At 40.5% G+C, this 10401-nt stretch overlaps 1 long non-coding RNA gene across 4 annotated transcripts in view; it reads right to left on the bottom strand.

Annotated features, from left to right (window-relative positions):
- Positions 1–296: 296 nt before the first annotated feature.
- Positions 297–10401, bottom strand: part of LOC113595606 (uncharacterized) — a 156306-nt gene continuing 146201 nt past the window's right edge. For 2 of the 4 annotated variants that reach the window (XR_008293225.1, XR_008293224.1), the window contains 2 exons: positions 9250–10035; positions 297–4951 (listed from right to left, as the gene is read on the bottom strand). This is a non-coding gene — a long non-coding RNA (uncharacterized LOC113595606). Of the gene's footprint in view, positions 4952–7054; positions 7767–9249; positions 10036–10401 lie in introns of those variants that run through there. The other 2 variants (XR_008293222.1, XR_008293223.1) reach the window with 2 other exon arrangements.

Below are 10401 nucleotides of genomic sequence, written 5' to 3'. Positions count from 1 at the left end.
CAAAGAAAATATGCACCTTATAATCAACCTCCTTTTCTAAAGATGGCTGATGTGTTTCTTGCAAACAGCTACAAAAACACAACAATACCAGAAAAACGAATCTATCATAATTAAGAGAAAAGTTAAATTGCATTTTGAAATAAATCTGTAGCAGGATAATACGTTTTTATGCTTTGTCAATTATAAAAAGATAACTAGACACACTTTTATATTCTTGGCGTTCTGTCGAGCAAAGTGTCATTTTCTCAGAGAGTTAAAGTTACTTGCTATGTGTGCTTCTCTGTTTTTATAATTCTGAGCAAATGACAATGTTGCTTTCCTTGAAACCTGGATAAGATTTTCCTCGTACATGTAAGTCTTCATCTTAGAGAAGTTCACTCCATATTCCACCTTCAATGCAGTTTTCCTTATTTATTAGTCCTTATTGGTCAGCATACCTTTCTGAGAATACACTTTTAGGAATGTTACTGGTCCTCAGTCCACTGTGTTTTGGAAACTCTGAGAATCCACCTGTCCTGCAAGCAGGGAATAATATATTAGAAGAGATTATTGAGTGGATGGATGGGTGGATGGATGGATGGATGGACAGATGGAAGAGACTGCAATATTAATCAAATGTGTTTTTAATGTCTAGGATATGCTTAGCACTGGGCCAGTCTCTGAGAAGCCATGTCAGTAAGAATCACGAATTCCATCTTTGAGAAGCTTAAAAGAATGTTATGTTGGACTGCAAGTCATTGTTAAGATCCTCCCTAAGAGCAATCTATCTTTATGAGTGGTTCATGCCCCGAAGGCAGGTTGGATCACTCTAAGATATGTGAAGCTCTGGAAAAATTTATCTGTATAAATATAGATAACACCTGGAGTCCCCCAAATTAGTGTGTCAGCCCCATTCTGGAGGCCCGATCTCATGTGCTCCCACCAAAGAAATTCCACACCAGCCAGTGGGAGTGATCCACTTGCCATTTCAGCCTCTTGAGGCCCTGGGATGGCCCCATGGGTGACAAGTCTCAGAGCTTCTCACAGCCCCTGGTTGAACCTACAAACGGGATAGCAGGTTGACTGAGATCTATGTGGGTTTCTATCTGGGCGGGGAAAGTCTTGCCTGGAGCATTGTGGGCTCCACCTGTTCATAGGCAGTAGAAGGGGACTGGAAAATGTTGAGGGAGACGCTTCAAAGCACAGACCTCCATAAGACATGGGGCTTGAGGCAGGAATCCTTGTTTGCCAAGACTAATGGTGGTTCTAAAAGTAGGCATTTCTTTTTTTCCAAATGCCCTTCCCCTGGACTCACTGTTATTCATTTTGTCACAAATGCCCACGGTGTCCAAGGCACTAAACATAATAAGTAATCATCTTGGTAATGGAAAATTCCACCTCCTTACCTAGAGTCTGACAAGCCATCATTGAATTTCCAAACAGCTTACCATCAATGACAGAAGTCTAAATACATACATACTTATAATTACCTTCCAAGGCTCCAAGCGCATTAAGGGAGAGAAATATGAACTCTTGCCCCTATATTCATACTTTAATATTTTCTTCTGTTGCCTGATCATCTGGTTTGTGTGGGTCATGAAGCTGATGAGCTGGATGGCTTTCTCCTTCTAAATGAAGAGCCGTCAACCAAATTAGAAGCACTGAAGTAAAAGCCAAGTAGTAAAGGCCACAGGCAGGAGTTAGAGCTGTTTGGACATGGAGGACAGAAGTGGGACGTGGGGGAAAGTGTGGACTCTTGTGCACCCGTGTCCCAGACACAAAGAGAAACCACCAACAAATGCCGAAAGGGTCCTTTTCCTGAAATACCCGGGGACATGGGGTAACTCAAGCAGTGTAGCTATAGGGCACAGGAGATGAAATGGAGTATATATTCCATTGAAGGGCCATTCTCCTCCTTTGCCGGGGAGCAAAGCAGAACTTTTTTACAGGGAGGATCCATGAGCGGAAGTTCCATCTTGTGACTTAGCCACTTTGCAGGCACCGGCAGATGGTACCCTCTGCACAGGTATCAGTGTCCCCGGAGTAAACACTGGCAGAGACGACAGTTTCAAGGAATTTGCAAGACATTTTGAGGACATCAGCTATTCCTAAGTGGGCTCCAGAGCAGAAAAACACAGCAGGTGCAGCATGGTTACTGTGGCTGACAGACATCAGCTTTTAATTATGCACAAGTTAATATAGTGTTTAATACCGATCAAAAGTCTTCCTCCACTTCCCAGGAAAACGTTTCTTAGAAAAGTGAAAAGAACTTGTTGTGCCTCTTTGAACAGATCGCTCGATCCTTTGGAGACTCATTTTCCTTATCACAGAGAGAGTATGAGGACTAAATACACCCTGAAAGGCTGCTATGTCTTTTGTGTTACTAGTTACGTGTTCATTCTTTTCTGAGGGTCAACAGTTATCACTGTGTTCTTTGGGTACATGTGAGGGTACAGTATCCTAGTTTTTAAAAAATGTGGGCTTCTTTTCTGGATCCTTCTTCTGGTTGCCAGTTACAGTGGTGAGTAACTATGTGCAAATGCACGCTCTCCACTGAAAGTTGTAAAAGGCAGAAAACTCATTTCTTCAGCGCCCTTGAAAAGCTACAAGACACTAATGCATGTCTGTGTGCCAGCAGTTTAGAAATGAAAATCTCCACATTCCTTGTGCCTGGTCTCATTAATTCTCCCCACCCCATTGGTGTTAAGGTTTTATAAATAAGCAAGACAGGATTGATTTGTTCCATTTCAGCAAACTGTAAAAGAAAACAGTCAAGAAATCACTCCCATCATCATCCCCCACTGCCTCCCCAGTGTGTTACTCTCTAAAACTGGGCAAAAGCCTTTCCCAATTAGGTGAAAGATGATTTCATTTCAGTAATCTTTGGAGAAGTTATTTCTGGTTTGTGCAAACATGCCAAAATAATGCAGCAGGCCTCATAAAGAGTCCACCTTGATTTCTCTCTGGCTGTGGGAAAACTCAAGATGCAGGAAGACCTGATTACCATATTATGAGGATTTATGGTGTTTAGCTGCACCTATGTGGATGTAGCCTAGAGGAATAGAAGAAACATGGAGGGAAGAATCAGAACACCTCGGGGTGTTGCGGGGGGTGGGGGGGAGGCGCTTAAAGGTGTCTGGTTCTGGGTTTACAAACGTTTTTAGTAACATCCTGGAAATTCCAGGCAAAGGTTGCCTTTTGGCTACGGATAGGGAGAGGGGCAAGAATCTGCAGCCAGAGCAGATCTACTTTTGCAGATTTCACAGTTGAGGCTTCCATAGATGATCAGTTTCACCCACCAATATAATCTAAAAACCTGTTGTTACATTGGTGGTTTGAATTCTCCCTCCGACTTCTCAGCCGATTCGTTCTGTCACCTCAACAGTTCCAGTGACGGGGGCCCCAAAGCACCGATCTTTGGACAGATGTTCCCTAAATTCCCTTTTAGCTCTATTAATCCATACCAATGTATGAATATAAACAGGAAATGCAATGGTGTGGACATAAATTGAAGCCGTTTGTCTAACATGACTCATCAACTCTACGTAGCTACTCTTCTTCCTATAGCTACTGAGGGCAAAAACAATTTCAAATTTATTTTGTTTTAACATATTTTTTAAAACATGTGAAACTACACCCCCCCCCCCCATCCTGCCTTTTGACACAGGGTGTTGCTTTTTCTCTTCAAGAGGGAAAACATTCACATCAGGATTGATTTAAATTTTTCCCCCTTTTAAATCATAAACAGTCCTGGTACAAGAAACAGTAGCTGTTATTGATTAAAAGTTCATTTGCCTTGCCTGGGCTGATGATTGATACTTGGAGGGGTGGAGGGGTGTTGGATTTTTGGCTGGGAGATTGGAAGTGGGGCAATTTTGTCACATTACCTGTTCTTTATACGAGTGTTAGTGTTGGAGGAAATTTAGGTCTGGGGAAAGAGCTTTTTTTTCTCCCAAAAAGTTGGTCCAACTTTTTGTTTTATTTTGTTTCTTGCTACGCTGTGTTCATCAGCTTTAAGTAGCAGTAGTGCATACGAGCTTGCGAGAGCCTCTCTAAATGGGCTTTTAATGGTCTGTTGAATAAAGCAGCTACCAGTTCAGGAAATGCATGCATTTTATAGGTGCAGATTTTCAAAGCTTCTATTTGTGAGTGCCAGTTGAGAGGTGCCTTTGTATATGTTCTTCACAGACCCAGTACAGCAATAAAGACCACTTCTGGAAGCATTAAAAAACAAGGAATAAATTTTCTTGTCCCACTTATACTTCTAATGTCAAGAATAATAATTTTTGTGGTTAAAGAAAAAAAAGTATCTTTCCTTTAGGAAAGTTATTTGAGCCCATCAGAAAATCATAATTTCATAGGAGCGTGGCAATTGAATTCATTGAATGCATTTGCCTGTGATATTTGTAATCAAGGCATGGGCTTTTCAAGAAAGTAAGAAGTGATTAGCAGTTATAACAGAATTCTTAGTGTTTAGTTTTCTAATTTGTATGTGTTATTAACATTATCTCTCTTTTAGTTTTTAACTGAAGCCAACATACACCATATCCTTGAACTTGTCAGTTAGTAGAACATCTGGAAGTAATAGTGATCTTTGCACAACACCGTTTAATATTGATGTATTAAATTTAAAATAACAGAATATATAATATGACACCAGGTTTTATTAGATAGCAATAAAGGCAACAAGTAGCTGTAACCAAACATTTTTTTTTAATGTGGTGGGAAACCTTAGAATTGAAAGATACTCCATTAAATTTATTTTTCTGAAAAATTGGAAAGACTGTTATTTTTCATATTTAATGGCACAGCACCTTGGCTGAAACTGAAAAAATGGTATTTTGTGTAAGCATAGTTTGAGAACCAGTATCATAAATAGAGATGCATGGAAATTCTGAGGTTTCTAGAGATCTTATATATCACAAGTTGGACTTTTTCAAAGTTGATTTAAAATCCTCAGGACCGTCTAAGTCTGAAACCAAAGGGAAAAAAGCAAATTAAGAAAATGCTGATAAATTTGACTACTGCAAAATGTAGTCCTTTTAGTCTGCTACGTAAAACTAAAATTAAGAATATTTAAAAGGCAAAAAAAACTGGAAAACATATTTGCAGCATATATTATAATGTATTACAAAACTGAAAATCATGCGAGTTTGTACAATTCCGCAAGTGACCAACTAATACTCGGGAAGGTAGAAAACAGTGGTCAGAAAATACTAAACAATTTCCAAAATAAGAAATACATAAAACAATATGCATAGCAAAAATGACCCAACGTTATTATTATCTTTTGACGCTTATTTATTTATATTTGAGAGAGAGAGAGGAAAAGCAGGAGAGGGGCAGAGAGAGAGGGGATGCAAAATCCAAAGCAGGATCCAGGTTCTGTGCTGTCTGCGCAGAGCCCAATGCAGGGCTTGAACCGGAACTGGGTGATCACAACCTTAGCCGAAGTCAGACGCTTAACTCACTGAGCCACCGAGGCGCCTCCAAATTACTCAGTTACTGCTAATCAGAGGAATCCATATTAAAACAATGAAATAACATTTATTTCTATCAATCAGTGGATTTAGAAAAATGGATGCAGTCAGACCCTGCTATGTATGTTAGTATAATTTTTCGAAAAATAATGCAGTAACATCTATCAAAAGCTTTAAATTTTTTTATACTTTTAATATAATCAACATTTCCACTTCCACACATGGGTTACCATCTCCCAGTTTTTCCTTTATGTTAAGGCTTTTGTAGGACAGTCTGTGTATCATTATTTAAAATTGGAAAGATGGAAATAATCTCTAATTCTAAAGGACAGGTTAAGTAAATCACGGGATAACATACTATCATACTATCATAACTAACATATCATACTATCAGGCCTTTAATTATTGTGTTATAAATGTTTCCTTATTGATATTAGTAGGTATTCATCATTTTAATGGGAAAAAAGCAAGTATCAAAGATACAGTACGCCATGATTTTATTTCTGTTAGATTATATGTGCGCAGGAAATGGCTGGAAGTTCATATATCACAGTGTCTATTTGTCATTCTATCTGGGTGGGTGGAATTATGTGTGTTTATTCTGTTTGTGTTTTAGTCTACGCAATTTTTTTTCTATAATGATGATGTGTGTCAGATTGAGGGAGAAAAAAAATGTATTTTCCATCCTGCAGAAGCTATCTAAGGAGACCAAATGACATATCTAGCTTAAGACATGTTATTACCTCCAACAATCGTCTTTCTTTCTCTAAAAATAATCTCTCTTATGGATTCTTCCTCTTTAGAACACTTTTCACCCGTTTTATTCATGGGTCATCTCAGCTGGTGACGACTTTCATATTTCTCCAAGGGAACGTATAGTTTGTTTCTATGCAATAAACTCTTCCAATCACCAGTAATGAAATCAAATCACTCTAAATTAGGGTCTTTGGGAGGGAAAGGCCAAGTCAATGAATAGCTTTGTATGATTTGAATGAATCCCTGAAGAAATAAATCAGACTCTTGGCTTTTATCTTAGTCCCAGCCTTTGGAACAAGAATGTTAACTCAGCCAGCTTAAGGCTTAGGAAAACAAAACAAAACAAAACAAAACAAAACAAAAAAAAAAAAAAAAGAAAGAAAAGAAAATGTTTAGGAAAACCAAAAAAGAAAACAAAACAAAACTTAAAAGTCTCAGTGTCCATAAAAGGATAAAGATACTCATTTGATCCCATTTTTTGAGCATCTACCCAAAAGAGCTTAGTATGGACTAAATATGTTTAAAATGAACATCAGGAACAAACTTAGAAGGGAAAAAAGGAGAAATAATGTCTGGATTTTAGAATTGAGAGACCCGAAGGGGTGAAACGCCAGGGGTTCACAGCTCAGCCCTGCATCTTACAAACTGTGAGAATATAAAGAATCCACTTAATCCTTCTGCAGGGAGGTAATACCAAAGTAAGGATGTTATGATTGTTAAGTGAAATGAAATACATCGTGCAGTAAACAATTAGTAAATAGTAATTTATAGTAAATTATATAGTAATTTATATAGTAAATTAATAGTAAATTATATAGTAAATTATATAGTAAATTAGTTTCCTTCATTCCCAGGAGAAGAGAAGAGGGCAGAGGAGGAGAAAGCAGGAAATCTCCCTCACCTCCAACCCTCATCTCCAGAATTTCAGGCACAGCCCTAGCAGTCTGGTGGGGGAAATAGATATGTGTATATATATATATGTGTGTGTGTGTGTGTGTGTGTGTGTGTGTGTATCTTTGGAGGGAGGAATGGTGGGAACGAGGGGATATTTGAAGACAATTTAAACATCCATCTGAGGATCGGAACAGCAGCAACAACAACAAAATCGATAGTCGTAAAAAACAGTAACAACTGAGATAAGACAGTGTCCCAGGCAGTGGTGGGCCCGGAACACATAGATCACTATTTTTGAGACTCATCAGGTTCTGTCCCTGCCCTGCCTCCTCCTGGATCATGCCGAGGCATCTCAGGTATGCTGCTTAGTGCTTACCCTGGTTTTGCTATTTGCCATTTGTCAGTTGCTACTTGCCAAATGAGAAAACAATTGTTTTCCTCTCTTTACCCAGAACAATGCTATACAAACACAGAACGTGATCTTTAAAAATGCTTTGAGCTTTAGAGAAGGTAACACTTACACCCAAAATATTATTGGTGTTGCTGTTGTCGTGTGCAGCGTGGTTGAAGGTGTTCAACCTTGGAACTTGGTATTCATCTTGGAACTCTGAAGCTGGAGAAAATTCCACCTCGCTTCCAGCCTAAGCGGGAAATAGTCTGGAGGAGAGGTGAAATTTTAGGAGCTCTTGAACCATGGTGAATGTGGAGGAAATTTGATTTAAAAAATAGTTTACGAAGGGCACGGTGGGGGCTGGTGATCGGGAAAATCGGAATGGACATGTGGTATGTACCTCGCACTGAGTGTGGTTTGAGAGAGTTGGTGTGAATTAGGAATATCATGAATGTGAAATACATCCACCACAAGGTCTGCTATTGTGGGTTTGAGTTTGGAATCCTGAAGTGTTTCTTTAGGATCAAAGCTTTGGCAGAGGGAGGTGGGCATGGGGACAGGTTCCAGTCTGGCCAGAAGCAAAAGCTCTACATTTTCCTCAGGAGACATGTAGTCTGAGAAAATACATTTGGTTGCTCTGAGTGTACGTGTTCACATTTATTTTGGAGTCCTTTTTGAAATTTCTGAAGTGAAAATGCCTGTACTCTGAAACAGGGCAATCATGACAGCTGTTAATTCTCTGACTCTCTGTCTCTGTCTCACACACACACACACACACACACACACACACACACACACTAACCAGTATTTACTCTTTGATGTTTTATTAGTGCCACTACTTTTGGGGGCACACAGTGAATTGGAAAGAGTCCTCCTGAGGTCCATTTGAAGCTCTCTGCCCAAACTCTCTGGAGGAAAGGAAGAGCCATGCCCCAGTGAATCTCAGCACATTTTTTTCTACCATAAGTCAGGTTAGTTTTATTTGAGGTCAAAACGGCAATTGAAGTAGGAAATATGCTCCTGGTATTTGGAGAAGGAGAAGGGGATCTGGGCAGACCCAGGCCGCTCTGGCCCGGGTGTCTTACTGTGTCCCAGGGCAGAGGTAGCACTGCCACTCCACTGCGTCACATGAAGAACACCCAATTGGGAAGGACAGCCCTGAGCGTTTGGGCCAGATGTTCACAGCATCTTGCACCTTCCCAGGAAATTGATTTTGGGATAAAGGCGGAGCAGATGACTGGCAAAGGCTCCCGTGATGGAAATTGAAAATGTCAGGGAACAAAAGACATAGGAAATAAGAGTTCCCTTTGGATGTGGCTCTCTTAGCAACATCCTGTTCCCAGCCATGAGCCCACCGCTCGGCCGGAGGGAATGAAATCCCAAAGGGAATTTGGCCCCATTTCCTCTGACCTCTTGAGGTGGCAGTGGAGAAGGATGGCTCCCCATTCCCCATTTCCCAGTCTCCCTTTTCTCCCTCCAAATGGATGACTTTAGGGGGAGCAAAGTCTCTCCTCGCCCACCAAGTGGCATAGAAGCCAATTCTTAGAGTAAGGTATTAGATGTTATTTATATCTGTAGCTCTACTCCCTAGCAATAAGTACTCAATAAATGTTTGTTCATTGTGTGTGTGTGTGTGTGTGGTGACGGTGGGGGGTGGGGGCGCGGTGATGGTTAAGATTTCTGGAGCACCTCCCCTGGGTCAGGGTGCCAGGCCCAGGGACATAGTTTTATGTGAGCTATCTCACTCACCTCTTCTACCGGTTCGACGAAGTAGGTCAGCAGAACTTCTCAGAAAATGGAGGCACGTGGAAATTAATATCATATTTGAGCTGTGAGGGGTTGGTGTTTGAATCGCGAACTGTCCACTCCAAAGAATGATCTCCTTCCATACCGTGGTGATGATTATATCCTCTCAGGCAATGCGTAGGCAGCACCATACTTGCAAGGTGTGAAGTTGGACAACATCCGCTATTGTATCACTGTAGAAAAAGGTTCTCCAAACTCCAATTGTTCCCACATGTTGGCTGATAGACCAAATCGCTTCTAAGTTCTTTTCTGAAGGAATCCCTTGGACTCAAAATCAGGGCAGAGTCATGTTAAAGATTACTGAAATGGAGTCTTTGAATGTACTTCTAGCATTTCCCCTCACTGGATGTGATACTACGTGAATCAGGTTGCCCTTCAGAGCTTCAGTTTGTTCAGCAAACAGGAATATGTCCCATCACCCGTACTCTCACCACAGAGAATGGTCTTAACTCAAGGATTTAATTAGATAGGCTTCGTGAGAGAATTTGAAATCCGCCAGATTGTTAAGGTCAGAGACACTGTCTTTTATCTTTGTAAACCCCAAAACACCTGGGAAAGTGCTCGACAGGTTTGTGAAATGGGTGAACTGGTATAGCTTTACATTCAAATACAAGACTTCCATGTTTCTGGTTCAATTTAGATAGTTGTCATGGCAATCAGCGGTCTCTTCCTTTCCAGTGGCCTAGGGGAGGTGGCGGTAACTTAGAGGGCACTGGTTGTCTGGTGAACCTAAGGAGAGGGTTTGAGATAGTTAGAGTCGAGCCATCTGAAGGTGCACGGCTTCAGCAAAAAACCTAGAACCTAAGACTAACGTGGGTAGCAGGCTGCCCACCTTCAAGGACACATATGTACTTGAACAACAAACATATCAATGATGACCAATGTTGACCGATCACAACCAGATCCTCCGAATGTTACAGAAAGAAGAGTTCTTGAATGATACCAGAGAAGTGGGAGATTTCCTCTGTGGTTATCAACATGTCAAAGACCTGGATTTTGATTTTCTACCATCCTGACTGGAACATATTAAATTAGATTTAAAGAAACAAATGTGTGTGACACTTAATTGCCATGGCATTAGGAATTAAAGTTCAT

Source organism: Acinonyx jubatus, chromosome E4 (genome assembly GCF_027475565.1).
Source record: "Acinonyx jubatus isolate Ajub_Pintada_27869175 chromosome E4, VMU_Ajub_asm_v1.0, whole genome shotgun sequence".
In the NCBI taxonomy this organism is placed as follows: domain Eukaryota; kingdom Metazoa; phylum Chordata; class Mammalia; order Carnivora; family Felidae; genus Acinonyx; species Acinonyx jubatus.
This window is presented reverse-complemented; position numbering and strand designations above follow the sequence as displayed.